The sequence below is a fragment of the Macaca thibetana genome, chromosome 3 (assembly GCF_024542745.1).
Source record: "Macaca thibetana thibetana isolate TM-01 chromosome 3, ASM2454274v1, whole genome shotgun sequence".
Classification (NCBI taxonomy): Eukaryota; Metazoa; Chordata; class Mammalia; order Primates; family Cercopithecidae; genus Macaca; species Macaca thibetana.
The window spans coordinates 24,106,051-24,121,457 of record NC_065580.1 but is presented as its reverse complement, the minus strand read 5'-3'; the positions used below and the strand labels follow the sequence as shown (position 1 = coordinate 24,121,457).

General features: G+C 39.3%; 2 protein-coding genes across 11 annotated transcripts in view; one reads left to right on the top strand and one right to left on the bottom strand.

The window, feature by feature from the left end:
- Positions 1-15,407, top strand: part of CALD1 (caldesmon 1) — a 238,412-nt gene that overhangs the window by 133,361 nt on the left and 89,644 nt on the right. The window lies entirely within an intron of this gene.
- Positions 14,121-15,407, bottom strand: part of LOC126949689 (uncharacterized) — a 101,982-nt gene continuing 100,695 nt past the window's right edge. For all 3 annotated transcript variants that reach the window (XR_007723882.1, XR_007723883.1, XR_007723884.1), the window contains one exon: positions 14,121-14,354. The gene's annotated coding sequence lies outside the window, so the exon portion shown is untranslated. The remainder of the gene's footprint in view (positions 14,355-15,407) is intronic.

Genomic DNA, 15,407 nt, shown 5'->3' with positions numbered 1-15,407 from the left:
TTCCTTCCTTCTTTCCTTCTTTCCTTCTTTCTTTCTTCCTTCTTTCCTTCTTCCTTCCTTCTTTCCTTCTTCCATCCTTCCTCCTTCCTTCCTTCTTCTTCCTTCCTTCCTTCTTTCCTTCCTTCCCTTCCTTCCTTCCTTTTCTCTCTCTCTCTCGCTCTTTCTTTCTTCTTAAGGAAGAGTAGTACTTATGTATTTCCTTATACTCGTACTAAGTTTACCTTTCCATGTTTCAAGGTGAACCTTCTAGTTCTGCTATTCTGAGATTTGGTAAGTCCATGTCCACCCTTCAGAATTTTGTAAAATCTGATCATTTATGGGAATAGTGAAAGTCAGGCTTTATGGTTCAGTCAGCTCTGGTGGGAAAGTGCAGGGTGTGTGCAGGAAATAGGTGGCCAGAAGCAGAAATCAAGGCCATCTAAAATCATGGTTTTGATCTGAAGACAAAGGGCACGTGAGACCCTGAGCAAGTCCCTCTTCCTTTAGCTCCAGACCTTGGCTTCCTCCTCTAAAATAAGACTAGCCATTTTCTCTGGGGTATTGGTGGTCATTTTAATTTTTTTTTTTTTTTTTTTTTTGCTTTTGGTATTGTAGATATTTCTTTACAACGATCACATGTTACTTTATTTAAAGCCAAATAAAAATTAAGGCAATTTTCTATTTTGAAAAAAATAATTCTATGGCCCTATGCAGTATACCTGAGCCCAGATGGGAGAAGACTTAACTTCTCTTTGATTTTAGGGAACTAAAACAAAGATTGCATCCCTGATCTGGAGGGCAGTTACCAACTACCGGTAATAGAGTGGCTCCAAGGCTCAGAGCTGCAGATTCATTCACTTACTCTCAACACATTTTCACTGGGCATCTATTCCACAAACAGGCTCTATTTTGGGTACTGAGAATAGACCCACAGAGTAACAGTGTTGGGAAATATGTGCTTAATCCTTTTCAACCTATCTAAAACCAAGTAAAGATCGAGGAATTATACTTTTATATCCTCAGACATAACCTGTACCCCGTATGGGTTCATACTTATTAAAGATGACCCACAGCCTTTGTACACTTCACCCTTGCAGACAGTGTGGGGGACGGAGTACTACAGAGAAGAGAAAGTCCATTGACTTTCCTTACCCATAAAAGCTTTCCAAATAAAAATACCCTGTTCTTTTTATTTTTATTAGTATTGAGTTTGATTACCAGGTGCAGTTTTACGTTGAAATGATAAACAATTTAAAACTTGTCCTTTTCCCCGGTGTTATAACCATAGATTAAAATAAACCGAATGTTTACACATTTTATTCTTCAGAAATAGACCTTTTCAAAGACTATTTTGCAAGCTAATTGCAGGCTTTGTGCCATGCTGGCTTGCATGTGCTTGGGACTGGCATTTACTCACTGCATCCGAGCTGCCCTGAGACTCTATCGTCCACATATCTCCTTCTAAGGGTTTTAGCCCAGTTCATTTCAAATAACCTCGTCTGCAAACGTAGTGCATCAAAAAAACGTTCTTCCAGCCGGGTGCGGTGGCTCATGCCTGTAATCCCAGCACTTTGGGAAGCCGAGGTGGGCGATCAGGAGTTTGAGACCACCTGGCCAACATGGAGAAATCCCGTCTCTACTAAAAATGCAAAAAGTATCCAGGTGTGTGGTGGGCGCCTGTAATCCCAGCTACTCTGGAGGCTGAGGTAAGGAGAATCGCTTGAACCTGGGAGGCAGAGGGTGCAGTGAGCTGAGATTACGCCACTGCACCCCAGCCTAAGCGACAGAGTGAGACTCAGTTTCAAAAAAAAAAAAGTTTTTCCTTCTTTATCTTGCCCCTTAGCCTGTGCAACTTTTATGCCATTACCTTGTTCTTGTCTTTCATCCGAGTTCTTGAGATAAGATCTTCAGATTTGGCAAAAAGGAAGGAAGTACTTCATTTCATCATTAAAAAAAAAAAAAAACAGATGTTGAATACCTTCAAAATGCAAGATACTATACCGAACCATAGGAATCAGTGGTCACCAGTAGATAGTGTCCCAGTGGTCACTAAGCTCCTATTCTAAGGGGATTAGTAACTTTAGAGCAATCGTGACTGAAAGAGGGAGAAAAAATTTTCAGTAGGCAGAATGGAATGAGCAGGTAATCAGTGAAAATCCTTAATGCATTGTTTCTAAGCAAAAGGCACTATTTGCTCACATCTCAAATTAAACTATATTTTAAAAGCAATTACTCATTTGAACAAATAGATAAAAATGTAGTTTCGCTGTTTATTATTCTCCACCAATCTCATGGGAGCAAAAAATTAAATAGATACATTCTGACCGGATGCGATGGTTCACTCCTGTAATCCTAGCACTTTGGGAGGCCAAGGCAGGCAGATCACTTGAGGTCAGGAGTTCGAAACCTGCCTGGCCAACATGGTGAAACCCTGTCTCTACTAAAAACACACGCACAAAAAAATTAGCTGGGCATAGTGGCTGGCACCTGTAATCCCAGCTACTCGGGAGGCTGAGGCAGGAGAATCACTTGAACCTGGGAGGCGGAGGTTGCAGTGAGCCACAATCATGCCACTGCACTACAATATGGGCGATAGAGCAAAAATAATAAAAATAAAAAAATTAAAATTAAAATTAAAAAAGCTATATTCTGCTTCCCTTTCTGTTTCTGTCTTTTATTTCAATCTCTCTCCTCTGCCTTCATCTCTGTATTCCTCTGTGTATCTTCATGTGCCTCTTCCCTGGTCCACGTGCATCTTCATCAACACTCGATTTGTTTGTTTCTATGTCTCTTCCCATCTGCCCTCCTAATCTGTCTGCTCTGGATTATGTGTGCATGTGCTGTTACATCACCAGGAAATACATACTTCTGGCCAGGAAAGAGGGAGAGAGAAACCCAGTTCTCTTCCTATTCAGCAAGTATAAAAAAAAGTTACACATTTTATGTGTGTGTAGTAAAGATGGACTGCCGCCGGCCCCAGAACTAGCTATGTCTGAATGGAACATTTATGCTTGATATGAATGAGGCAACCCCCAGATGTATAATAGTGGGAGGCAGCATAGCTGGCAGTTAAGGGCCATGAGCTTCAGCATTGGGCAGCTATAATGTCAAATTCCAGCTCTGCCACTTATTAACTAGGGGATCTACCAAATTATTCAATCTTTCAAATCTTTTGTATCCTCCTCTACAAAATGCGGGTAATAAAAGTATCCACCTCACTGGGTTTCTGTGGGGATGTAAAAAGATAATACATGAAAGTATTAACACAGTGTTATTCATCTAATAAACATTCAATAAACTCATTATTAATTATTATTATCTAATTTGATTCTCTACAACACGGAAATAAAAAATAAAAATATGAAAGGCTTGTTTATTGTTTTGCACATCATCGACGACACAAGCACCATAGGCAAGACGAAAGGCAGGAATTCGTGACTGATTGAAGAGCTTTGAGTGGTTGTGATCGGTAACAGTTTTTGAGGAAGGACTGTGTTGTCTCAGCTGGAAGAATTAGCACCAGTTTAAGTGATTTTTAAAAATTTGGCCGAAAGGATGTTGAGCTGTGGGTTATTTTCTTTGTTTTTTGTTTTGTTTTGTTTATGAGGTGGAGTCTCGGTTTGTCGGCCAGGCTGGAGTACTGTGGAAACACCTCTGCTTACTGCAACCTCCGCCTCCCAGGTTCAAGCAATTCTCCTGCCTCAGCCTCTCGAGTAGGCACATGCCACCACACCCAGCTAATTTTTGTATTAATTAGAGACGAGGTTTCACCATGTTGGCCAGGCTGATCTCGAACTCCTGACCTCAGGTGATCCACCGGCCTCAGCCTCCCAAAGTGCTGGGATAACAGGCTTGAGGAGCTGTGATGTGTTTTCTGAGAAACCAGCAGCGAAGATTTTATCCATGAGAAAATCTCCAGCAGACATACTTTGCCCGACACTGGGCTTGGTTCCCCAACAAGCGGCTCTCTCACTTTCCAAGATGTGCTCATTACATTCCCAGCACCTGCTTTCTGCACCCAACATGAGTTCCTCTCACTGATCAGAAGAAAGGCCCCTATTGTAGAGTTACGTTATCAGATTCAGAAGCTCACAGACATAAATAAAGGGAATGAAAACACTTGCTGTTGTCATCATTCATACATTTTTTATGGGCCTCTGAAATAAGCTTGATGATTAGACATTTGAAAGTAAACATTTTTACTACACTATAAAAAGAAGCAATTTTAAAAAATCCATGGGGTCTCTAAAGTCCCCTCCCAGAACTGTATCACTGAGACTTTTTTACATGATTTAATAGAAATGACCAATCAATGATTATACAACACACACCCCCTCACACACACAAACACACACACTTACTCAACATGCTTAGCATCAGGACCTTGACATTTTTAAATAAAATCTTTTAAAATGAAATTTCTGTTATTTTATCATCAGAACATTATTTTCTATTAAGTTGAATACAATATTCCTTTGAAACTAAATTATCAAAGTAGCTATATTTGCTCAAAATTTCCCTTTAATTCTCTCAGAAAATTGATCACTCCAGGAGGCAAAAGAAAGTTAGAATTTGCCATCCAGTTTTTTACTTTTATTTTTTATTTTTTGTAGAGATGTGGTCTCACCATGTTGTGCAGTCCAGTCTCGAACTCCTGGACTCCAGCAATCTTCCCACCTTGGCCTCCCAAAGTGCTGGGGTTACAGGTGTGAGTCACCACATACCTTGAAATTAAAAGATCTGTTGCTGGGCGCGGTGGCTCACACCTATAATCCCAGCACTTTGGGAGGCTGAGCCAGGTGGATCACCTGAGGTCAGGAGTTCGAGATCAGCCTGGCCAACATGGTGAAACCCCGTCTCTACTAAAAATACAAAAACTAAGTCAGGCGTGGCAGTGGGTACCTGTAATCCCAGCTACTCAGGAGGCTAAGACAGGAGAATTGCTTGAACCGGGGAGGTGGAGGTTGCAGTGAGCCGAGATCACGCCATTGCACTCCAGCCTGGGCAACAACAGCAAAACTCCACTTCAAAAAAAAAAAAAAAAAAAAGGTTTGTTTTCAAGCAATTGGTTTGAAAGACATTTAAAAATATTTCTGGAAGGTTTCATATCTATTTGACATAAAAATTATAGGTTTTGATATCTATTTATACTTTTTACAATCTATTTCTTTAGTTTCAGTCCAACTTGAATATAGGGGCATGAACAAGATGAAGTAGATAATTTCCATGTATAGGGATCCTTATTTGTTTGTGTCCAGTTACATAAAAATACACATACACATTGATATCCTCTCCCTCTTGTACTTTTTTTCTCTGACTCACTCTAAATAGACATTATTTGTTACCTTTGTCAATTTATAGGTAAAGATGACATACTTTGACCAATTTCCACTAGCCTAACAATTCCTCTCAACCTAAAATTATCCTATGCTATGGTTGCCAGTAGAACATCAAGAATTGAGGATCTACCCAAAGTGGCATCCATTCAATAACCAATTTTGGTACAAAAAATTAAATATCTAGATTCTTAAGTCTCTCACATGCTGATCCATCACTGCATTCTTAGCTGCAAAAAAAAAGGTAACAAATATGTAAGTCCATACATTTACATATTAAAAAGCAATTTTGTTTTGTTTTGTTTTGTTTGTTTGTTTCCATATGTAACACTTATAATTTAACAATCCTTCCTAGAGAAAGGGAGGATGATGTGGTAGTTAGGTGTGTGAGTGATGAAGTCTGATAGACCTAGTTTCAAATCCTGACTTGGAGAGCTATTAGTTGGGTTACCTTGTGATAAATTAAATATTTCTTGCTCCTTTTTATTTATCTATAAAAATGCCTCATAGAGTCATTGTAAAGATTAGGCTGGGCACGGTGGCACACGCCTGTAATCTCAGCACTTTGGGAGGCTGAGATGGGCAGATCACTTGAGGTCAGGAGTTCAAGACCAGCCTGGCCAACATTGTGAAACTCCATCTCTACTAAAAACTACAAAAACAAAAACAAAAACCAAAAAATTAGCTGCGCATGGTGGCAGTCACCTATAATCCCAGCTACTTGGGAGGCTGAGGCAGGAGACTTGCTTGAACCCGGGAGGCAGAGGTTGCAGTAAGCCAAGATCACGCCACTGCACTCCAGCCTGGGCGACAGCGTGAAACTCTGTCTGAAAAAAAAAAAAAAGATTAAACTAGTTGGCCTATGGATGTAGAAAAATTAGCACAATGCCTGGCATATACTATATGCTCAAAAAATGTTAGATGTTATTATTAAAATTGTTTTAATGTTTTGGTAGGCTTTTGGTACAAAATAAAATTTTACTGAATACAAATTTTTTTTTTTTTTTTTTTTTTTTTTGAGACAGAGTCTTGTCCTGTCAACCATGCTGGAGTGCAGTGGAGTGATCTCGGCTCACTGCAACCTCCACCTCCCAGGTTCAATTCTCCTGCCTCAGCCTCCTGAGTAGCTGGGATTACAGGCATGTGCCACCACGCCTGGCTAATTTTTTGTGTCTTCAGTAGAGATGGGATTTCACCATGTTAGCCAAGCAGGTCTCAAGCTCCTGACCTCGTGATCTGCCCGCCTCAGCCTCCCAAAGTGGTGGGATTACAGGCATGAGCCACTGCACCTGGCCCTGAATACGAATTTTATGTCTCTGTCATCTCGGTCATTATAACTTCCTGCATCCTCACCACAAAGCTTCTTTTCTATACTGACCTTGACTTTGCTGAGATGTTTTTATTGCAGTTGGGAAAGAATTAAACCCTTGGCAACATTGAAGTCTACCTGGCAAATATAATTGCTCCATGAGGAGTTCAAAATCACATATTGTAGACATGTGGCTGATTTTCTAATTCATGAATGACATATTCGTTATTTTAAATATAATGTCTAAAACATCTCTCTGAATTTCACGTTAAAAGTTTAGAGTAGTTCTCAAGTAGAAAAATAGTTCTCAAGTAGAAAAAACTATCAGCCAAATTTTTTGTCTAATATTAATAAGAAAATGAACCATCAATTGTTTAACATCAACCAAATTCCAGGTACTAGGTGATATACTTTATATACATTATCTCATTTAATCATCCAAACAACCCTATGACCTGGATAGTTTACTTATAGTTGAGGAATCCTTGAGTCTGAAAGTCTAAGTAACATGTTCAGCTTCCTATAGCTAGGGACTACAACCTGGTTCTCCCTGCCTGCCCCAAATCTCAAAGCCTTCCCACTGAAACAAATTGATCCATGGAATTTTTCATGTTTTAACTGGTGGTCTTGGCTGAAAATCCATAATCTCCATAATGGCAAAATAGCTCCCCAAGATGGGGGAAATTCATTCACGGCAGTTATGCGGCAATGAGACAGCCAGGTGGGAGGGGGTCCCTGGAGAAACTCCAACCAGCCTGCCCACTGAGGTGGAGTCTCAGGAAGTTCACGAGGTTTGCAGCTGGGAGGAGCTTGGCCCCGCCTCTTCCTGTGCAGAATGGGGGATTCAAATGGCGGGCGGGAAGTGCTCTAGCAGAGGGACTTTGGCCTTGGGAGAGTCCCTGTTTCCCCCTTTTCTTGCTTTTCACCCGATAAAATCCTGCTTTGCTCAACCTTTAAACCGTCTGTGAGCCCAAATTTTCGTGGCCGTGGGACAGACAAGAACCCTGTCTTTAGCTGAACTAAGGAAAGTCCTGCAGCAGCAATAGACTAAACAAAGACTACTGTGCCTAGTTGAACTATTTTTTATGCTTCTTCAGGTAAATGGCTAACATGTGTAGGCACAGTCATTATTTTGTTTGCCCTCAGAAAATCTCCTGTGTTATTCCCATTTAACAGAAAAATAGAAACAGAGAAGATCGAGTTTCCCTGCTTAAGGCAAAGAAGGCTGTTGATATGACTATTCTTGACTTTTCACTGGACTTTTTTCAGCAAGACTGTACATCATTAGGACAGGGACTTAGTCACATCATCACTCTTAAAAACTTAAGGCTGTCTCTGACCTTATGAATCATCTTCTGCAGGGGAACGTTATGTATTCAGTTTTGGACCACACACTGTTTTTGAGGCACTGATGAAAGCTCTGGACCCTCCTCCAAGAAAAATGCACATATGCACCCACCAAACTTGGCACTTACATTCAGTGGCATCATGAACCTCCGTCCGCAGACCTCCTGGGGCTGATACCTTCTGGCCAAGAATCCCTGATCTAATGAATTTTAAAACTGCCTGTTAAATATGAAGAAACTCAAGCCTAGGAGACATATCCCCTCAAGATCACCCAGCTAAGCTGTTTGCATAGTGTGGGCCCCTGGACAAACAAAGCTATCCTCATTTTGCTGTCTGTAAAAAAGTCTATGGCTATTGATTAGGAAAATAAAACATACTTTTGGAAAAGAGTGTATTCTACAATGTACTGCATGTAGAGTGCTTTTTAAAACTTAAAAACCGATTATGGATAATATTTCTAAATAAAGGAGATTAGGTCAGATTACAGTGAATAAAGTGAAAAACAAAGAAAGATGAGTGGATAGGCAGAATGATGCCAGTTAATTGTCAGGAACTGGGAATCAAACTTTGCCATCTTTGTCAACAAGGACAAAAAAACTATGGGGACTTACTACAATCCCATTTTCCATCAATTTTAGAAGTTTTTTAATTGGTGAATGTTGTGTTAGCATGATTTCTTCAAACAAAGATTAATTATGAAACTAAGTTATGTAGGATTTCTCCATTCTTACCAGTTTTTAGAAAATTCATCAAATGACTTTTCTCTCTAAATATGAAAAAGATAACTGATTTGATTCTTAACAGAGAAACTTATTATTTTACATTTATCACTACTATCTTTGGGGAGGATGGGACAGATTTGCAGTGGGACAGGTGCCTTTCAGAGAGTAGGATCTAGAGTCATGAAGACTTGGATTCAAATCCCAGAATCCCAGCTGGATTCTCAAGGGTGGTTCTACTCCGCCTCTCTCAGCCCATTGGTGCCTTTCAGAGAGTAGGATCTAGAGTCATGAAGACTTGGATTCAAATCCCAGAATCCCAGCTGGATTCTTAAGGGTGGTTCTACTCCACCTCTCAGCCTATTTCATCATGTGGAAAATGGTCGTCGGAACAATTCTTCCTTATAAGGTTTAATGCAGATTATAAAGTGCTTGGCAATTCCTGAAACATGATTAGTGCTCAGTCTGTTACCTCTCGTTGCTGTTTTTCTGCTGGCTGAAGGACATGGTAAGAAAGGTGCTCTCAGAAAAGCTCTCTCTGGGGTCACCTCCCAGGAAACTCAGCCTTTTGGCAGCTACCACCTGGGGTATCACTGAACAAGGTACAACTGCATGTGTCAGATGGCTCAGTGTCTAACCTCTTCTCTGTTTCAAATCTGTTTTAGCAGCTACCTTGAAAGTGACGGGACAATTATGGATATAAAGGTCTCTATATAAAAAGAAAATTTACCTTTTTATTATCAAGAATGCTTTTCCATTTTCCCTACTTGTTTGAAATCAAGACAAAAGCATACAATAGTCTGGTACATATCAAGGTCTTTGTCACAATTATATATACATATGTGTATGTGTGTATATAATTTAATTAATCATGTATGGTCAGCTCTCTCTACCTGGGGATTCAACCAACCCAGATCAAAAACGTAGTTAGGCCTACCATGGATGCATCTGTGCTAAACATGTACATACTTTTTTCCTTGTCATTATTTCTTAACAATATAGTGTAACAACTATGTATGTAGCATTTATATTCCCCTGCTGATACTGAGGGATGGCTATATTTAAAATACTCTTTTTGCCTTGTGAAATTATAATTTCTCTTTTCATGTTGCATAATCTATGGTTTCATTACCATTAAAGCATCAACCAGAAGCCTCTGAGTGCCAACATTATATATAAATATTGTAATAATAACAGAAGAAAAATCATTTGCCTAATTTTTACCAAATGATTTTGAAAAAGTATATCCCAAATTACTAATTTATTCATTTTAATTATGAGAAAGCTGATGCATACAAAGTAATCCTATGTAATATATATGGAAGTTCTAACTCATCCTAATGCATATCCTATAAACTCACCACACAGCCTAAGACCTAGGACATTTCCAATGCCCTTGAAGCCCCAGGCTCCTCTCCAATCCCTTCCCTTCACCTCCCCACCCCCAGTGGTAACCGGTGTCCTGAATAATTCATTTATTTTAAAATAAAATTTGAAATGAGATCATACGAATTTAGGTATTAGCTTCTCCAGGGCCCTGGGATCCAGGCATTCCAAAGATTCTCTCCAGACTCTCAGGTAAAGGTGTCAGTGAGAGCCCACTTCCCTGAGAGGGCAAGAAGTTTGTCTTTCTAAACACACAGGACAGGCTGAGCATGGTGGCTCCTGCGTGTAATGTCAGCCCTTTGGGAGGCTGAGGCGGGCAAATCACTTGGGGTCAGGAGTTTGAGACCAGCCTGACCAACATGGTGAAAGCCCTTCTTTACTAAAAATACAAAAACTAGCCGGGCATGATAGTGGACACCCGTAATCCCAGCTACTGGGGAGGCTGAGGCAGGAGAATTACTTGAAACCGGGAGGCAGACGTTGCAGTGAGCTGAGATGTCACCACTGCATTCCAGCCTGGGTGACAGAATGAGACCTTGCCTCAAGAAATAATAAAAATAAACACACAAGACAAATGTTCTTATGCTGTCTAAAGTTGTAAGAAGTATACAGTGTGAACAAAGAATTCTCATCAAAATAAAATAAAAATATAGGCCAGGTGCAGTGGCTCACTCCTTTGGGATCCCAACACTTTGGGAGGCTGAGGTGGGAGGATCACTTGAGCTCAGAAGTTTGAGACCAGCCTGAGCAACATAGGAAGACCTCATCTCTACAAATAATAATAATAATAAATAGCTGGATAACTGGATGTGGCATTGTGTGCCTGTAGTACCAGCTACTCTAGAGGCTGAGGTAGGAGGATTACTTGAGCCTGGGAGTTAGAGGCTGCAGTGAGCTGTAAGCCATGATTGCACTACTGCACTCCAGCCTGGACAGCAGAGGGAGACCTTGTCTCAAAAAAAGAAAAAAAAAGTAATGAAAGCTATCCAATATTTATATTGAACCTCTCTCTTTTGCCCTTTGGTTTTCTCATTGGCCAGCAGGAGTAACAGATCTGCATTTGCAGCTGTCATTTGGTCAGGTGGAACTGGCAGACAGAAATGATGACTTCAGTTGCTTTCAAGTCTTCCAAGGAAGTTCTTGACCTTTATTATCCCAAAGGTCCCTAAATGGTGCTACAAGAAAGTACCACAGGGCGTGAATCATGAGCATGTCGGACCAATGTGGTGGCTGTGTAAGTGGATTCTCATTCATCTGTGAATCAGGTTAAAGAGGAATCATGTGCATATTTTGTGAACAAAATCAGTTCTTTCCACTAGTTTGCTATCTAATGAGCACTATTCATCAGCAGTGGAAGATCAGTTTTTAGCCTATCCTAAATCTGCATTAACTCAGACTGTTTTTGAATTTTTAATCATTTATTCAGGGATATTAGTAAAGTACAACTTTGAATTATTTATAAATAAAGGGTTTGGTTAACATGTTAAATATGTAAGCTACATTCCATGGTTTAGTTTTTAAACACTGGAGAGTACAACTTTTTTAAACCTTTTAAATAACTTTAAAAACATTCACTTACATTGAACAGCTTAATTTGTTAATTAGAAACCATTTGTATTTATTCACCATTTGAATAAGCTTCTAACGTTTTGCTAGCCTGGTGGAAGTTACCAGGTAGGTAGACTTGAATATTTTTCAAAATTAAATTTCTTTTAAAGTATTTTATAATTTTTACTGGCCTTCCTTCTAGTTGATCTATTTTAGTGAGACTTGACATTGCATTTGAGATGAGTACCAATGACTAGGTTAGAATGTGAGGGCTTATTTTCCATTTTAATAACTCCCTACATCACATACAGTTCCTTTGTTGGGATAAAAATCTCAGTAAAGTACACATCGGTCACTATAAATAGCAGCTACAAGCCTGTACATTCAGGAGAGTCTCCAGAGAGTGTATTTTAAACCCCACATTGTTTAGAATAGGAAATTCTTCCAATGTTCATATTTTCCATTGTGGGTGACATGGACTATCCCATGTCACATCTTCACTGGGTTCTGTTTTCCTGTATCATTTAGGAACTCAGCTGACAGTTTCCAGTGGATTGCTCAATATGTGCTTTTTATTTTTCTAAGGGTAGCCTGGGTCTTTTTGTCCGGTGGGAATTTTGTATGCTTCATGGGGCTCTCCAAATAAAAGCTAGATAACTCAGAGCCGGCACCAAAGCAACTAGGTAATGAAAGAGTCCTTTATTTCTGGAGCTAGTAGCACTACTGTGCCCGCTTAGAATAACAGCAGTCAACCCATTTTTTATTCCCACAGAAAACTTTACACTGTTGGAAGGTTTTCTGGAGGTGGGGGGAGACTCAAGAAACTAATATGAAAAATGAGCAGGAAGTGAGCAAACAAACAAGCAGGATGAGGTGATGGGTTATCAGGCTGATTCAAAGACAAGAAGCATCCTCAGGTCTAATCACACTGCATCTTTCCCAAGGCATGATTGGCAGATACAATACATGTATATCTCTGCCCACTCCTTCCTTGAACAATTCTTCTGTTTCTCTAATCAAAACTGTTGTGTAGATCTTGATCTTTTTTTAGTGGGGGCTCATTTGGGGGATCTAATATTCCCTCACTATTTGTCCTTTGATGAAGATGAGAAAGGACCTATTATTAAGAGGTCTTAGGCAAAAATTGTGATGTAGAAAGAACTGATATCTGATTCCTGTCCTTCCTGCTACTACCTTTTAAGATCCTTTAACTCTTCCTATCTAACCATGAGAGTGTATTTTCCCTGAGCCAGCATCTTCATAGCATATCCTGGCTACCTAGGGATTATCATTGCTACAGATGCCCAGTAGCTTTTGAACTGAACAGAATGAAGTTTTTTAAAACTCTAGACTGAGGCCGGGGAGAAATTCCCAAATCCTTTAGTCCCTAAGTGCCTCACGTCATACAAATTATGTCTCATTGTGGCATTGTCAGAGCTATGGTAGAGCTGAAATCAGAGACATATACCCTTCAGAAAGGTGTCAGTTTCCCATGAGAACTCTGCCTGAAGTGCAGAATTACTTCTAGAACACAGATTCTGGTGTCCAGTTGGGTTATGTCATCAGAAATTAACATACGATGTCTTTCCTACATTCTCTGAAAGGGGGTTGGAAGCCCAAATCATTGGACAGTCTGTAGAGCAACATGTCCAAGAGCACACAGTCAGTGGCAGGGTCAAATCCGGAAACCCTGTCATTTACTGCAACTCTGGCACTTCTTTTCTTTGCATTGTACGAAGCCCCACTCTCAATTTATTACCACATTAGAGCTAAATGTCCTCTAACTCCTGCTGAAGAGATTGTCTTTTAAATCAAGGACAAAAAAAAGACACCGGATAAAAGTTCAGCAGATCAGGGTTTCCTTATCTATAAAAGAGAACTAACACTTCTCAGGGTGGCTGAGAAAATTAAGCAAGATATAGAAAAAATGTCATCGAAAGTGTAAAGGGTAATGCTCATGACATACGTTTATCATGTTGAAGTGCCTGGGTGATTACATTGGATTCACTTCTATATTAACTACATGGAGAGTTGCAGGTTTCATGCTGGTCATGTGCTACGTTTCAAAGGAATTTTCACACTTCTTACCCTACTACCTTATGCTAGCTGACTGGCTGTCAGGCAGTCAAAAATCAGATGCTGAGGAAACACAATGAAATAAAATGTCACCGTCACTCTGCCTAGAGCCTGTCACCTCTGGAGAGGGCTTAGGACCTCAATTGCAGATTAGGAGAGCCAAAGCCATTTTATCTTCCCTTTTCCTTTAGATGTGAGTTGAGGAGAAAATGCAGAAGATTTAAAATTTTGGCTTTATCCCAATCAGAAGGAAACTGTGCTGTGCTTACTAGGAGACCCCTACTCCCACCTTAGGTCTTACATGGCACTTTTTACGTATGTTAACTATTATCATCTATTTTATATGTTTATTTGTTCTCATATCTGTTTTCTCCACCAAACTGAAAGCAACTGTAGATCAGAAACTACATCTTACTCATTTTTATTTCTCCAAGACCAGCATACAATGTTGAATGAACACTAATACTTTAGTCCATATCTGTGTATTAAGGCACAACTGTGACAAATTTGCTAAGCTACTTGTGAGGGAGGCAGAAATGTCAGTGACATTTGTTGTGTCTTCTAAATGCTGGCACCATCAATACCTCTCCTGGGGTTTCATCACTCCTTTGCTGAGCCTTCAAGCCATTGCGATTTCAACTCCATATCTTTTCTCTAGAGAAATGAAGAGATTTATCTCATGTATTTCTTTGATAATTAAGGATAATTGGACTTTTACAACATATAATTTTGACCACTTATGCTTATTTAGTTGCATTGTGGAGGCAAACGATATGAATTTGGTAAGAGTCCATTTCCTTTTGTTGGCCTATTTACTCTAGTACTCAAGCCCTTAGTATATCTGCAATTAGTATCTGCCTTATAAATCAGATAATCATCAAATTAAAGGGTTTATACCAAACATACAGGAGTCCAACCATGAACAAACTGCATAATCAAAAATTTCTCTAATGAAAGATCAAGCTTGTGGTCAGGAGGAGTAAAGTATCCAGTTAATCCCAGAAGAATGGGCAGAAGTAGGATAAGGGTAGGGACAATCTCTGGCATGTATTTATCAACATTCTTTCTGATAATAGAATGTTTAGCATACAATAGAATGTAGTGTTTAACATATAAGTTGAGTTCAAAGTTTAGATTCCAAATGGTAAATGGTTTTCCAATATTGGGATGTAATGATGGAACAAAAAAGAAAAAAGAAAAAGAATGAAGTAATACATTAGAGCCCAATACTTTTTAATCAAAATACGAGGACTTAATTATTTTTTTCCAGTAAAGTTGAGCATTTTTATAAATGGTTTATGCTCCTTGAGTAGTGCTATTTGGAAGAAGGAGGAGGAGTATTTATAAATGGAGTTTCTTCATCATAAAATATACCCTTTGGTTAATTTGTTAACATAAAATTTGTAATTCAAATAAAGTTAGTGAACTGGAACTCTCAAAATACATAGACCCAGAAGCACAATAGAATAGCCTCAGAATTGTATTTTTACCTTTCAGCTTAATTTTTGATTCTTAGATCTACTGGGAAAAGGTCAGAAGGAAAGGTAATTTGAAGTTATCCTAGAAAGACTGAATTCTAAAATACCTAGGAGAATCTCAGATTACTTCAGCCCTCTCTACTGTGCAACATATTTTAGAAAGCTGAATTCATATTTCAGATCATTGGCTTTCAAATTTGAAGTGACTGTCTGCTTTTTTTTTTTTTTT